The sequence below is a fragment of the Drosophila kikkawai genome, chromosome X, assembly GCF_030179895.1.
Source record: "Drosophila kikkawai strain 14028-0561.14 chromosome X, DkikHiC1v2, whole genome shotgun sequence".
Classification (NCBI taxonomy): domain Eukaryota; kingdom Metazoa; phylum Arthropoda; class Insecta; order Diptera; family Drosophilidae; genus Drosophila; species Drosophila kikkawai.
Window position 1 is genome coordinate 27,197,980 of NC_091733.1, and position 16,830 is coordinate 27,214,809.

The 16,830-nt window shown below is 33.7% G+C and overlaps 1 protein-coding gene across 1 annotated transcript in view; it reads left to right on the forward strand.

The window, feature by feature from the left end:
* Nucleotides 1–16,830, forward strand: part of LOC108082920 (hornerin) — a 94,887-nt gene that overhangs the window by 34,310 nt on the left and 43,747 nt on the right. The window contains exon 4 of the mRNA XM_070288036.1: nucleotides 13,973–14,053. The gene's annotated coding sequence lies outside the window, so the exon portion shown is untranslated. The remainder of the gene's footprint in view (nucleotides 1–13,972; nucleotides 14,054–16,830) is intronic.

The following is a 16,830-nucleotide window of genomic DNA, read 5'->3' on the forward strand; positions in this document are numbered from 1 at the left end:
ACTGTCCTGAATGCCGCCTCTCCTCCTGGCCATGGAACCCGTCCTTTTCTTTGGCTCTCTGCCTTCTCCAGCCTTTTCTGCCTTGGCCATGATTAATGGCCGGCAATGCGCAACGCACGATCTACGTTTTTGGCCTCATCATAAATTATTAAACAAGTCCACTTGACACATGCACATGGAGCTGGAGAACTGAAGACCTGAGGAGCTGTAGCTGGTGAGGGGGGGGATTGAAAGAAACTCCACAATATAAATGACCAGAACGAGATGGAAGTCCATACCCCTGCCCGCTTTACCCATACAAAACTGTACAAAATGCTCTCAGGCTAAGGCTAAGGCTCAGTTTCTTCTTGATTCTCTCCCCTTGGTACCCTTCTCCATTTCAGGGGCTCATTCTGAGAGATCCACACAACATTTTTGGCATTCCCCAGACACCGAAAACGGTAAAAACGAGACATGTCCAAGCCAAGATGACAAAGACAAAGTCGCATCGCGGCTCAGGTTCAGGCTTACCTCTCTCTTCCCTCTCTCTCCCTGGGCAAATGTATAAATGATGATATACTTACTTATAAAGTGATCAGTGGATCCGTCTTGTATAAATTGGCAAAAGCTAGCAGAAATAACTAGGAGTTAAAAGGCAACGAATGAGTTAATACCCTCTAAAGAAAAATATTGAGAAATTCAGTTAAACGAACTTTGATTTTTTAAAAAAGTTTTAAAGTTTAATTTTAACTACCTTTGCGATTTCAAGTGTCCTTCTTAATGGTCATTCCTCTCCTAGATTAAATATCTCTCAACTTTAATGTGGCCTTTATGAAAATCATTGTGACTCCTAAAGCCATTGTCTAAGATTGCGGCTGGTCGTGTCTTTCCACTCGATTTAAGTACAAATTATGTGGCACCCGGGAGTTGGCATTTTTGGCATTCGTTTCGGTTTTTAGATAGCGTCCTTAAAGGCGCATTATTATGAAGCTGGGAAAAATGTAGTCAAGGGTTGGGTTTTTTGTTCTTCAAGTTAATTTAATAAAGTTTAAAGTTGTTGAAAATATTATTTATATATTTTTTTTTTTTGTGAAGAAAAAGTTACTACTTTTTAAGGACTTTCCTTTTGACCAGCTTTAAGGCTAAGGCTTTGGTCTTGGCTACTTTAAGGCCAGGGTATGTTGTGATGAAGCCAACGATGTCCTTTTTACCAGCGACCTGGCCAAGGTGGAAGCATTTATGTAGCTACAAGGCTCAGATAAGAAAAAGGAACGCAAGGGATACCACCGAAAGGTGCTAAAGTTGATAGCAAATACATATATATATATATAGGGAAAAAAGGAGCCAAGGAGCAGACAGCGGAACAGGCAACAAAATGCAACCGAAGCGTTGCACAGGCCGGGGTTCCCTTGTCCCTGTTCCCAGTTTTGTTTACCCTACTCCTCCTCCTCCAACAACGACGACCACGACGATGGGAACTGCAATATACAAGTGATGACGATGCAACCGCGATAAGGAAGACAACCCACAGAACCAGAAAAAAAAGATATATATATATATATACAAGTTTAAGGGGACGAAGAAGTGGTCTGATGATTTCAGCAATAATAATGACAACAGCGACAACATTTCATAATAATCAGCGCGCTGGGGAACGCATTAAAATGCCCCAGAGATGATGGAATTGATGATGACTGGACTTGTAGAAGAAGCCCTCGGAACCAGTTCCCATTGGGGAATATATAAAGTCAGGGATCGAAGCAATTGCTGAAGGTTACACAGGGAGTCACTAAGAGTCACTAGGTAGTAGAAATGTGGACAGAAAGTGTGTTTAACTAGTAAATCCTTATGTTTTAACCCATTTTGATTTCATTTTGAAGACAACAATCATTTAACTGTCTCAACTTCAATAGTTCAATATTAAATTCTTAAACATAATCACTTTATTGTGGATTAATTTCCCCCTGGACTCTGGCCAACAATTCATAAAAGTTGAAAGCTTTGAGAAAACCAATTTCAGCCAAAACTTGAAATGGCCAAGAGAGAGAGAGAGAGAGACAGAAAGAGAAACTACCAACAGACAGAGACCAGCAATTCCCTAACAAATCTCATTATTAATTCATTGTTTACTAGGTGCCTGGTTGCATTTAAGCGATAATTGAACGCTCTTTCTTCACTCTTTGCCGGCAAAGAAATTATCAACTCTGATTGCGACGCGGCAATGGTTCTTATTTCCTTATTGTTTTTTTCACCATCTTTTCTTATTTTTCCGTAATTTTTCGTTGTTGTTGTGGAAAGGTAGGTAAGGTAGGTAAGGTAGAGCCACCTGTCTGTTTGCTCGTTCACTACGCCACACATATTGTCATGTGGAATGCCAATTTAAATTGTATACCCAAAGGACATTGCACATTGCACATGTCTCGGCATTGCATCGCTTGCCTCCTTCTTGTTGGTTTTGCCAGTGCTGTGAAAGGTACAATGGTTTTTCCTTCTTAAAAAATAGGTAAATGGAATTTAAAACAACAAGTTGATATATTTTTAACTTTTTTTTTTTTATAAAATTCTTCAACACTTTAACACATTTAATTGGGATATTCCATCTCTATTAGGGATGAGAGAAAATATTAATATATCGATATTAATAGATATAATCAGTTTATTATTATTCCCGATATACATTTGAGCGATAAATCGATATTTCACGATATACAATAAATCGATATTCTTTTTGATTTGTGTATTTTATATTAAATATATTTAGATATTTTTAATTTATATACATTTACTTATTTAAAAATATATATTAAATATTTTTTTATTATTGAATTGATAATTTTTATGAAATTTTTATTTTTCTCCGATAAACAAGTACAAGTACCTTGATGCCTCCCATCTCTGGTTAGTGTTTGTTGCCTTTCGACTGGCTGTTGTTGTCCTGCCAAGAGATTTGCCATAGTCACCGTCTTTTTAGTTGTTATTTCCTTGGTTCGTTAGTTGTCTAGGTCTTGACAGGACAACCTTTCCTTTCCCCTTTTATTTAATTTTTTTTTTTATTTTTACCCCGGTTCTTGGCCCCCCTGCCGCCGTCTGTCATTTGCTGTCGTCGTCATTTACCTGGCCACCTTGCCGTTTTTACCGTGTCCTGCAGGAATTTATGGGAAAATAACTTGCTGGGAATTTATGAAAACTACGACGCCATAATAACAATAATCAGACTAAGTAGTGACCGCTGCCAGACATAAACTCTGACCAGATAAACTCGTCGTCGTAGCCGTCCTCCTTCTCCCACTCCTCCTCGTCATCGTCGTCGTCGTACTATATAAAAATGCTAATGTCTGGGCGACATTTTTAATGTGAGGCAGAAGCTGCCACGCCGCTTTTCCCTTGTCCCCAAGTCCCTTATCCTGGTCACAGCTTAATTAGCAAAAATGTCTCGCGAACTTCAGAGACGACGACGACACATTAAGATAAGAGGTTCGCCTTAAGCTGATTGCCTGGTTTAGTGTTATCTGGACTATTTATAGGGCCACTGGCGGCAGTCGGACTGCCAAATGCCTTGCTGTATATTATACATATATATATGTGTATATATACATATATATGTATAAACTGATATATATAGGCGCCTCCTTTTTGATGAGGCTAGCCAACAGCAGAGATTCATCTTTGGCTATCGTTTCTTTAGATTTTTATGCCTCGGGCCAAATGTTTGCCCTTGCACAAGCTTCAAAATTCTCGGCAACATTAACAGTTTATGGCCTTTTAGATAATTTTTCGAAATGAAAGCTTAAACATAAATTGGGTTGCAATAAAATATTCCATTTGTGTTTTTTTTAGAGCAAATATACTGGATATTTTTTTCCTGACACTCTTCATTTAATATTACAAAACTTCTTTCAATATTTTGGAATTTTTTTTTACAGTGCGGAGACTCTCTAAATTATTACTTGAGAATTTTAGATGTACTCCCTGCATTTTTTTGTATTCACTAAAAATATTATAAATAATTGCACATAAATATGTATTTTTGTTACCCAGCTAATTTTCAAATTTATTTTAATTATTTTAAATAATATATTCAATTTTTTTTATATTTTAATTTTAAAGTAATATTTAACTATTTTAAACATTTTTCAGAGAAAGTCACTAGTCTTTTTTGGTGTCAACTTTTTCTGTTTTGTGAATTAAAAAATTTTTTTTTTGTATTATTTTTTTTTTTAATAATTTTGTTTTGTTATGATTTTATTTTTTTACTATTTTTTATTTATTTATTTTTTTTATATTGTATTTTTTATGTTTTTTTTTCATTATTATTATTTGTATTATTATTTTTATTATTATTTTTATTTTATTATTTTTTTTTATTATTTTTTTTTATTATTATTTTGTTATTATTTTTTTTAAATTATTTTTTTTTATTATTATTTTTTTTTATTATTTTTTTTTTATTATTATTTTTCTTATTATTGTTTATTTTTATTTTTTTTTTTTTAAGTGAAGCCGGAGCACCTGAGCCCCGCAGGTGCGTTCACCCCGCGTGCCTTCGTCACCAGTGCGGAATGCCATTCCCATTCCCCCTAGGTGACCACACGCTCCAGTGACTTCCCTAAGCCTTTTTCGCCAAGGCCCTCTCGACTCGTGTGTGTGTGTGTGTGTGTTTGTGTAATGACCAAAATGCGACGAAGGGGAGTCACACAGGGAAATGCTGGAAAATAAAAATAAAAATACAAAATACAGAAAAAAAAAGGATAGAAAAGAAAACACAACACCAACTGAACTGACAAATTCCTCTTTACACCCTCGAAAAATATGCAAAAATGGCGACAGGTCGCTGGCCTCTCTCATAGTTTTTCCTTTGCTCTTATTGCAACTGCATTTAAGCGCAAATTTTCACTCGTTCTTGACATTCATTTCACCAAAAAGTGTTTCGGGGCGGGGAAAATGGGAAAAGGAGCCCCCGGAGAAGCCGGCAGAGTGACTGGCACTTGACATGCAGGCAAACGTGTTGACTTTGTCTAGGGAATTGGTAAGCAGGGGAGGTCAGGAGGAGCAACTGCATGCTCCCATAGCACACAGAGAAATTCAAGGGTAATTTCGTAATTTCAATTCATTTATTTAAGTTAATAAAATGAGACAAAATTTTTTTAAATAATTTTCACAGTTAAAAATATATTTTTTCAAATTATATACATTAAACTAGACTCTTTTTTTTCTCTCTCTGTATGCATTTGTATGTGTCTCAACTTTTTTAATGAGCTCACCAGGCAAATGAAGTAGCATCAGCAGCCGGCGAAACAGTGGCAGCCACCGCAACGAAAGGGGTTTTCCGGCAGAAAAATAATGGAAAGGGGAGAGTGAAGTGAAGTGAGGTGAGGTAGGTTTTCCTTTGGATACCAAAGGGGAAACCACCGCCAACGTGTCATGGCCACCATAAAACTTTTGTGACACTTTTTTCGCCTTGACTGCTCCCTGCTTCTTCTCGCTTTCCCTTTGCCAAAGTCAAAATCTGTGAAAGAAGTCGGCGAAAAAAAAGGAATTTTAATAGGAAAAATAAAAAATATATATATGTTCATATATAAATATAAAAAAAAGGGGAAAAAAGAGGAGAGGGAAAGTGCAACTCTTTTTTTTTTTTTTTGCCACGCGTAAGCAAAAACAAAAGTTTCCTGCGAGTGTCTAGTGGGTTGGCATGCGTTTGCCTAAACACTGAGAAGAAAAATATAACATAAATTAAAAAAAATAACCTAACTTTAAAACTTGGATCATTTTTTAATATTATTTTTAAGGGGATTTTTAAAAACCCTGAAGCAAAAAGCTTTCAATGCAGTCATTTTTGACCCTATAAATCATGTATATTCTTGATCAGCAGCAACAGGCGAGTTAATCTAGCCATGGCCCCAATTTTATAGGAAATCACTTTGTTAAAATTGTCAAAAATTGGCCAAAAAATTTAATTAAAAATTATTTATAATTTATTTATATTTTATTGATTTACTTTATTTATTTTCAACTGAGTTTTAGATTTTTTAATTTTAAATTTTTTCCAAAAATTATTGAAAAAATTGCACATATTTTTTTAAATTTTATAATCGTTATCGTTAAACTGCAATAAACTAAAATTTGTTTTATTTTATTTTAAAAATGTTAAAATTATAACAATATTTTAAAACTTATTATTTTTGAAAAGCTTTATAACTCAACATTTTTGCAGTGCCTTTTGAGTGTGTTGGTGGCATGCCACTTGATGTGGCTTCTATTTGCCATTTTTGCTACCCCTTCTGGTCGGTCTCCCTTTGGTTTTTCCCCGCCCCCCCCTTTACAGTTTTTCACATCCTCCTCTCCCCCTTCCCCCCTTCATATTTGGCCGTCGTCAACACACGCGCAAAATGACAAATTAATGCGACGCTTGGTCCCCTCTGCCACGCCCCCAATTTCTGGTGTATTGCCACTTGGGTGGGCGTTGCGTAAGCGCAAAAATTGTTTACGACATCCCCCTCCCATATGCATGTAGATATATATATGTATAACTATAAATACTTTATAAGATCTTGCGGCTGCTTTTAGGAGATTCGCTTACGCTTGGCGGCAGGGCTCTGCGGTGCTGGCTGGCGGCTGGGAATCAAACGAACAGCATTAATGGCATCATATTTCCAACTAATTTGAAGTGCTTTTTTTACCCGAGAAGGGAAAATTTGTTATATATACTAAATTGTTTATATATTTTATTTTTTATTTTTTATAAAGTTAACAATTGTTTATTACTCAGTGATAATTTATTTATTTATTTCCTTAAGCATCAGAAAATATTTATAAATTGTTTAGTAAGGCATTATACTGTATCTTTAGCTTGTAATTAAATTGTTTTTAATTTAAGGTTTGCTTTCATTGAATTTAATATTATTTAAATGCATATTTGTACATTCTTTTTTATATTTCATGACTTTTTTTTGGATAAACCTTTTGCTGACTCCCTAAATTTGAAGTAGAGAATTTTAAGGGCTTTTCCGGAATTGTTAAAGATTTTTTTTTTTAGTATATATATAAGGATATCTTTTATAAATATTTTTAAAAATATTTATAGAATATATTTGGACATCATATTAATATTTCATGACCTATTTTTTTAAATATACCTCTTGCTGACTCCTTAAATTTGAAGTTGAGAATTTTAAGGGCTTTTTCTGAATTATTTAAAAATTTTTCTTAATTATTTTTATGAGAATATCTTTTATAAATATTTTTTCAAGTATCAATTAAGTTATCCAAATTATTTTAAAACCTCTCTTTTATTATAATATTATATATATTATTTAATATAATATTGAATTTTTTTTGCTAAATTAATTTTCTTAATAGATAATTATTATTTTGTTATTTTTATGGTAGCTCATCTCTGATTATATAATTACTTAACCTATTTATAAACCTCTTGAACATATAGCTTAACCAATGTCTACCCCTCGCAGCATTTTCAAGAGCGTCTTGTTCAGTTTTTATGCACTTTCCTGCAACATCTGGGTCGTAAATCTAGCCCTGATTATGCCACATGATCCTCGAACTTTGAGTTCTCATTTTTTTGGAAGCTACTTAAATCGGAACTCGAGCTTATCTCTGGCGGTGGTGCCTCAAGTGCCACTTCCCGGCATTTCAACACCCTCAGCGGAATCAATTTGTTTGGTTTCCCAAAAAAAAAAGAAGAAAAAAACTAAAAGCAAAGCTCAAGTGATGACTGTCAGTGGCCCCAAAAACCATATATCATAATGATGAGGGGATCATTTTGGTATTCTTCTGGATACTCACTCGGTTTTTTTTTTTGGGAAAAAGAGAGAAATCTCTGTAGACATTCCTTTGTTTGGGGGTGTCTGGTGTTCCTCTTTTCCATATTTTTATGTATTTTTTTTCGCCCCGCTTCTCTAATTGATTAAGCGTGAAATAATTTCTTTTGATTGACTTCAATTGAAATGAATTATTCTTTAATTGGAGGCGCGCAGTCGGTGTTCCAAAAGAATGGAAAATATATAAGAGGAAAAACTTCTAATAACTTCAAGCCAATGGATTTATGTATGAATTTCCTCCTCGCCCCCCTCAAGCACTCACATTCAACTGAATTGTGTCTATGCGGCAATAACAATTCAACAAAAAAAAACCGTATCAGCAACAACAAGCTCTGATTTTGATTTGCTTTTACCAATAATATCCAAAAATATCCAAATAGAAATGCAAAATGTGCAGAAAAACAACCAGGAAATTGGAAATTATATATAGTACAAAATGGGTAATAGTTTCGCTTTGACTTACTCTTTGAGCAAATAAACTAATTGTTATCCAGCAGGATTTATGTTTTCTCATAGAAAAAAGGGGAAGAAAACTAGAAGTTATAGTCAATGAGATTTCTAAATATTTTTGCTTGGAAATTTTTTTTTGTTTAAAGAAAATTTTAAATGGTAATTATTCAGATTTTGCATTGACTTTTAGTATAACCTTTTCTCTTTTTATTTTCTATATATTTTATTAAATTTTCTAAAGAAATTTCACATAAATTTCTATGTTATTCTTAGGTTCTTTTTTATTTTTTAATTTATTTAAATATATATTTTTAAGCTTTAACTTCCCTCCAAACTAATACAACCCCTGGTGGCACCCTGTATTTAGTTTTGGAACATGATAAACCCCCTCCACCCCACCCTGCTAACGTCCAAAAATCGGTGTCCTGCCTTGCTGTTGTTGTGTTTTGTTGTTGTTGTGAATGCCGCTTCTCCGTTGTCAAGAACAAAAATAATAATAAAATTTGCTGTCGCTGCGAATATAAACAGGCAATTTTTGTGCCGCTCCCCCTTCGTCCCGCTCAAAAAAAAAAAAAAAAAAAAAAAACTGCCTCACCAGCAACAACTGGGGGGGAAAAACAGGAAAGGAACAACAAACGGAGACGATGGCAGCTGTTTTTAATGTCTGCACAGCCGCCTAATGGCGCTTAACGGTTCACAAGGAGGCGCGCCAAAGGGGGCGTGGCCCCAGGACAGAGTTTTTTGGGGTCGGAGGAGTTGCCACAAAGTTAGAGCCGGGCACTGGGGAAAAAATATAAATAACATATAATATATAGAAAGAGTTTTAAGGATAAAAAATTAGAATTACAAAAAATTTAAACAATTTTTATTAATTTAAATAATATAAATAATATAATTAATATAGATAATGTAAATAATATAAATAATATAAATAATATAAATAATATAAATAATATAAATAATATAAATAATATAAATAATATAAATAATATAAATAATATATAATAATAATAATAATTAATTTAATTTAAAGCCATTCAAAATGTTTCATAAATCAAATATTAATGGGAACTCTATATTACCCAAATTTTTTTCTCAGTGCAAATTCTGCTGGTTATCCCATTGGCACTTTGGTCGAGAACAAAGTTTAGGCTTCTCTCTTTGTGTGTGCTTGTCTGGATTTGTGGCAAAAATTGAAAATCATATGCTCATCGTCAGGGTCCCCCTAGCGTCCCTCCAAATTTCCCGCCATCATCCTTATAGGCGTTTTATGCGGCCGTTAAGTGGCAGGCAGTTTCCCCAAAAAAAACAGAAAAAATTGATATATATCATAAAAAACAAACAAAATAAACAAAAAAAAATTTTAAAATGGGGGGATTTCAATTGAATGACCCCAAAGGTGTTTTTAAGTTGTCTAATTATTATGGTTAAGCCTTTCAAATATTTATTTAAAGTTTTGTTTAATGTTTTGTATGATTTGTAAACTTAAAAATCTTAAATATTTATTTAAAAAATTCGTTTAATATATTATATTTTTTTATATATTATTTAATATATTTTATTATATATTATTTTATTTATTATTTTATATATTATTATATACATTATTTTATATATTATTTTATTTAGTAATTTATAGGTATATTATTTTATCTTTGTAATAAAATCTAAAAATAATTCTTTGAATATTTATTCTATTTACCTTTTTGTTTTTTAATTCCAAAAATTAACAAAACCTAAAACTTTGGCTTGAATTTTGCATATAGTATATATTTATAAATAAATTTCCTATTTTTTTTTTATTTAAAAATATATTCTCCTTCTGGTACAACTTGTTAACTCCCAGCAACTCGATTTTGTAGTCTGTGAAAAAGTTAAACTCGATTTGACCTAAGCAAAGCTTATTCTAAAATGGAATTACCTCTTTCTCTCGCCCGCCTCGCCAACAAAGGCTTTCTTCTTCTCGTTCCGAACTTGCCAAGGTTTTCCTGTTTTCAAAAACATAATTTCCTCGACACACACACACACACACATACACACTTACAAAGGGATGAGAAAAAAATAAGAGCTTTCTATACAAAATGTGGAAGCCAAAAAGTTGCACAAAATTGCCAAAGTTTTGTTTGCTTATGCATTGCACTGCCTCTGCCCTTCTGTCAACCCCGTAAAAAGGCCCCTCCAAAAAATCCTACTAAAAAAAAATCCACCCCTAACCCCTGTAAAACCTGCTCCTAATTGTGGGTTCCCTGGTATTAATTTTTTGTATTTTTGTTGTATTTTTTTTTTTTTTGTGGGAAAAAATTATGTCAGCAGTACGTAGGACGGCGTGTAAATTATTTATGTGCCAACTGTCCTTCCCCAACAAGCGAGGCTTCTTCTTGTTCTTTGCAGGCACGCATGGGTTAAAGCCAGCCAGGACCTCCCTCCTATTGAGCCAGTTTATAAATAAAAATCATTATTAATCGACTAGGTAGGGTTTTTTTTTTTAGGGATAAAGTCAAGCTAAAGACATGAAAAAGAACCTGGCTAAAATATAAAATCTATAATATAAATATATATATTATTTCTTATCCCCGATTTAAAGCTCTTACTCTCTATTTTCAGGATATCCTAAAATTCGGTGTTGGCTTTTCTCGATTAAATTCCTTGTTGTTTTTTTCCGCTTTCCCGTTGGCCACGTTGAAGTTTTCGTTTGAAATTAGTACGCATTGTCCTTAATTGTTGGGGCGTTTGTGCAGGGGCTGCTGACATTTTATGGGTTTTTTTTGAGGGGGGGTTCTTTTCGTTTCGTTTTCATTTTCGGAGGGGGCTTTGGCTTGGCTTTGGCTTTTGGTTATGGCCAAGAGCCATTGACTTCCCTGCCTGCCTGCCTGCGTGTTTATTTATTTGACTTGTGCATGTCGCTTTTGGGTGTTAACTTTAATAATTAACGGCATTAATTGCCGCATATGTCACATGTTTGCTTTGGCTCCCCCCCGCCACCCACAACCCACAACCCATATAACATACATATACCCTATACCCATGGTCTTGGGTTTCCTTTTATGATCGTCGCATATTTGGCTTCGTTTTGTTTTTTTTCTAGAGCTCTCTTTTTTTTTTCCCCCCCCCCCCTTTATTTTTTAAACGCTTATGTCATGTCCTCCTTTAGCGGGGGAAGTTTCCCTGTTAACCAGTTTCCCTGTTGACTTTTCCTCCTCCTCGATTGCATAATTCATAAATGGGGGAAAAATATGCATTTCTAGGTTTTTAATTGCCCGGTTTGACTTTCGAACTAATTTCGAGGGTGTGTGTGTGTGTGTGTTTTTGTTTTTTTCAGGGTGTATTCCAGGCGAGGGGGTGGGCCCAACTTTAATCGATATTTGCATGGCTAAAAGGAAATTGGTAACAGAAATGGGGGGGATAATAACAAGCTGCAAACTGATCCAAAATGCAATGATGAATTCGTAATAGTTATTATTATTTTTAATGTTTTTTTTAGATATATTTTTTTTTAATTATATATTTTTTATATATTTTTATATATACATTTTTTTATATATTATTTGTATATATTTTTTTTATAATTTTTATATATATTTTTTAAAATCTATATTGTTTTAAATATATATATTTTTTTTTACATATATTTTTTACACATTTTTATATATCTATTTTTTTAACATATTTTTTAATAATAAAATTTTTTTTTTTTTTTTTTTAGATTTTTATATATATAGTTTTTTTATAATTTTTTTTTTATTTATTTTTTATATATATATTTTTTTTAAACATCTTTTTTCTATATATTTTTTGTTATATATTTTTTATATATTCTTTATATATTTTTTATATTCTTATTTTATATTTTTTTTTTATAAATTTTTTATATTATTTACTATTTTATTTCTCATTCTTAAAGACCACCCAAAGGTAAAATAACAATCACCTCTCTTTTCCCTTTATTTTATTTATTAATAGAGCTTCATTAGAGACGCCAATAAAACCCCTTTCTTGTCGCTTTGAAAAATGCTTTGTTTATCGTTCAGATTCGAGCTTGGATTCGAAATGTTTTGTCTCCTAATGAGAACTAATGAATGCGTTGGAGTCTCCGTCTCTCAGTCTCGCCACCGGTTTTCTTTTATTATTATTATTTTATGCGATCCAAGCAGCTTGTGGGTTGCACAACCAACCCACACACACACACAGCTCAACTAAAAACTGGTCTTGGATCTGCTCTGATTCGATTTTGGTTGAATGACAAATGCATTCGAGATTAGGATCGGAGATCTTATCGTGCCTCTAACTAATGGGCTTAAATGTGATGACAATAAATTGATTTCATGATTATGGGAATTCGATTTGGAATTTATGGATGGAAATAATGCAATTTGATGTCATTTAGATATGAAGATAAGCCGCATGAAGATCTTAATAGATGTTTATGAATAAACTAGGACTTTATTAATGTTTTTATGATTATAAAAATAAATAAGTTATATATTTATTGCTTTTCCAAAAGCCCCAAAAGCCCTGCTCCTTTTTATTTTCACACTCCCATTGAGGTTTATTTTACTTTTTTTTTTTTTTTTTTGGGAGGGAAAACATCAAAAAGAAAAACTTCTTGAATGTTTCGTGTTTTGCTTTCCATTTTGTGGCTTCTGTAAAGTGTTTTTTTGTTTTTTTGCTGTGAGAGAAGTGAGCGCTTAAGGCGCTTATGGCAAAGAAAAGTTCAAAAATCTCATTAAATACAACAATATAAACAGGCAACAACAAGAACAATATACTAAATATTTATGCCCGGCTGTAAAAGTTCATTTTTTTGCTCTTGTCCTGCTGCTGCTGCTGCTGCTTTTCCATATAAAAATTGTGTAAAATAATAAAAATAATTTCAACGACAAATACAGATACAAAGAGACGCGCATATACACGCACAAGCAAGCAGCACACATTGTCGCCCCAGACGCCATTTTGTTTTTGTTGTTGTTGCGTGTAATGGATGCCGTTATGTGCAGAAATGGGAATCGGTTTCGAGGGCGGGATTTTCCATGGCTCTCTCTCGGTTTGGGGTATCGGGAATCGGGTTTGTGCGATTTCGCCCTTTTGCATTACTTCGACTTGAATGCATTCTGTGCAATGGCCAATGCACACACATCTACCTCCCCTCCCCTTCGTCGTGGCATAAATATAATTATTTTGTTATAAAAAATGCATTCCACAAAAGAAAAATCAAGGGGGATTGAGGGTGAGGAGAAAGCGAATTCCTTTATGCGACACTTGTCCTCGAGAGGAAAATGTTTATTACCCAGACATTACCCACGTCTTCTACCCTTTTCCTTGGATCTCCTTCTCCTTCGCCTGAAATCCCTGTCAAGTGCTTTTTGGTCCTTTCTATGCGATTCTCATAAATATTAGTTGGCCTGGCATCGATTGCTGGCGGAATTGGTGATTTCTTCCAATTCGAATTCGAATTCGTTGATATTTTCAGAAGATTTCAATTTTAAAGACTGCCTGATGGTGATATATAAGACAAGTAAGAGGGCTTTAAAGTAAAATTAAGATTAAAATTAGTGTTTCAATACCAATTTCACAACCAATTATATTTTCATAACTATTTTTTAATAGACCCTAAATTGTAGCTCAAATAATTGAGCCCTGCTATCGATTTCCTTTATGAATAAATACACCGAAATTAACCCACATTTTCATTTTCTTCACTCTCATTGCAGTTTTACAAGTTAAAGCCAACTTCTGGGAATTGGAAACGTTAAAGGAAAACACCCGCACTTAAAGTGGGGTCTGAGATTAGGGTAAGTCTGTCCTAGATTGAAGTCCCAGACAGCCTGTCATGGACATATAGATATAGATATAAGTCCCCCCCCAGATGCATTGCATTTTCACCCACACTCTTTTTCATATTTTCAAGCACTGAACAAAAATATATAATGGTTTTTAATATTGAAAAATTTGAATTTCTTAAAAATTTATTTTAATAATATTTGATAATAATCAATATTTTTTTAAATATTTTTTTTTTAAACAAAAATATTTATATATATTTTTTCTCAGTGCAGCCCCTTGCTTTTTCACGTTTTTATTTTTTTATATATTTATTTTTTACTTTAAAATGTATTTACATATATTTTTAAATTATTTTATTTGATAGCTAGTATTTTTCTCAGTGCAGCCTTTTGCTTGGCTTGTCCTTTCTTCACGTTTCCAGTCAACTGATTATAATAACACGATTTATCAAATGCACGTAAATTACAATAAATTAAACACGAAATTAATATTAATGACAAAGACAGGCGCTCACATACAGTGGTGTGTGTGGGGGGGGTGGTGGGAGGGATAAAGGTAGATAAACAGACACAAACACATACCATAAATACAGGCAGGCAATACGAATTATATTGTGTGTGTGTGTATATGTGCAGAGACAATTGCCAAATTAAGTGCATGCCTCTGTGGGAGGAGGGAGAGAGGGAGGGTTTTACTCCCTCTTAATTTAAACCCCTTTTCCCAAGAATTCTTACCCCCTCCCCACCCCCTTTTATTACCCCCTTGTCACCACTGTGTGGCTGTGCCTGCCATCTTAAATATGAAAATCGTTCTTTTGATTACAAATTTGCTTATTTGCATTGCATTTGCGAGACCCGCAGTTAATAAGCTTCGGACATAATAGTCCAGCACACACAAAGGACATGCCAGGATAATGATACACACACACACACACACAGACACACACACACACACTCTCATAGGGGAAAGCCAACAAATGACCAAGCGATTGATCAGAAACTCCAAAGGAGGCCCAGGCAGGCAGACAGGCTTCAGGCTTAGGAGTCTCTGGAATGTGAACAATACGTTGGAAGGGGGTGGGTGGGGTTAGGGCTCCTCTTTAGCTGATTTGGAGATGACTGAGTGAATGCCGTGTTAATTCAGTGATTGAGAAATGCTAAGCAAAATTCCCAGACTAAAGGAAATATCGAGAGACTTGGGTGTAGCTTTCATAGAACCCAAAAACTATATTGTAATAATTACTACATGAATATACAAATATTCATATACTAAATGAGACCAAGAAATATAGCAAAACTATATATTATAATAATTATTATACCTCAAATGCACCATCAAGTGGCCATAAAAGTCACTGTGAAAGGTCCATTCATGGCTCATCCCTAATTGCGATTTCCAGCAAAGGACTTGCAAAATTTTGCATATTTGATGAGCCTGGCTGGCCAGGCAGCCGGGCTCTGTTTGGCCGGGGTCCTTCGATATCGGGGGCTCAGCTCCTACAACCTACAACCAGGTGAGTTGCAATTTGGCTAACAAATTATGCAACAGCAGCGGCGGCAACAACAAAGCGGCCCTACTGACCCAACTACACGGAGCGAAAAAGGGGGCTTTGGTGGGGAGTCGAGAGTGAGTGTTCTGGCCCTGTTAAATAATTGTAATTTATGGCATTTTACACAAATAAATATATGGAAATCAATAAATTTACTCCACACACACACACACACTCACACAATCTTTGTGACTTTCCCCATGGAGTTTTGGGGCCCTGGGTTTTTGGTTTTTGGTGCATTGCAAATTGCTTTTTGCTTTTGGCTTCATATGTGCTATCATGTTTATTGTTATTTTTGGACCTTAAACAATTATTTTATGTTGTCACAATTTTAAAAGCTACTGCAGACAGGACATTCTCCCCAATGGAGAGTGCAGCGCATTCAAAATTAATTTTTTCCATATGCCTTTTCATTTTTCAATCATTGCATTTTGATTTTTTTCACTATATATATGTTTTTTTTTTTTGTTGTTATTATTCTCCATATTTCATTTTTCAAATATTTATGTGTGGACAATATTTTGCATTTCAATTGCGGTTTTTTGGCTGGCCAACGTGCGCAAACATACGCAAATATATTTATATATATGTATATGTATATATACGCATAAAGACTATAATAACTCTGTCAATTTGACTGGTTCAGGTGAAGCAGGGAATTGTGTTAACTTTTGCATGGGTTGTTGGAAAGGTTTTGAATACTTTAGTACGTTAAATATTACATATTTTGATTATAAGTGTGACCAGCTTATTATTAAGTATTATTAGGTATTTAATTCCATTTTTAAATACGGAATATATTCAAAGAAAATTACACAATTGATATATTAATTTTATAATTTAGTTAATTATATTTAATTGATATAGGTTAGTGTGACCAGCCGGGTTATAAAACCAGTGTTGTTAAAAACAAGAAATCAAGCCTTTTCAAGTTATAATTTAAAACTTTACTTACTTCTTGATAATATTTAGCATCATTAAAATCAAAAACCTTCTCCCTGCATTTATTAAACTGCTCTTTTACATGCACTTTAAAAATAAAAACAAAATCAAGTGCCTGTATTGATTCTATTTCGCTTTCTATTAAACCCCTATGCACTTCACAAAAAAATGCAATTGACTTGCAGCTTTCAAACATGACAAATCAATTTCATTTTCGATTTGGATTCCTCAAAGCTCTTAATTTAGTCGATTTGATTTCGAGTTTTGTGATTCCGATGGAATTTGCCATATGCT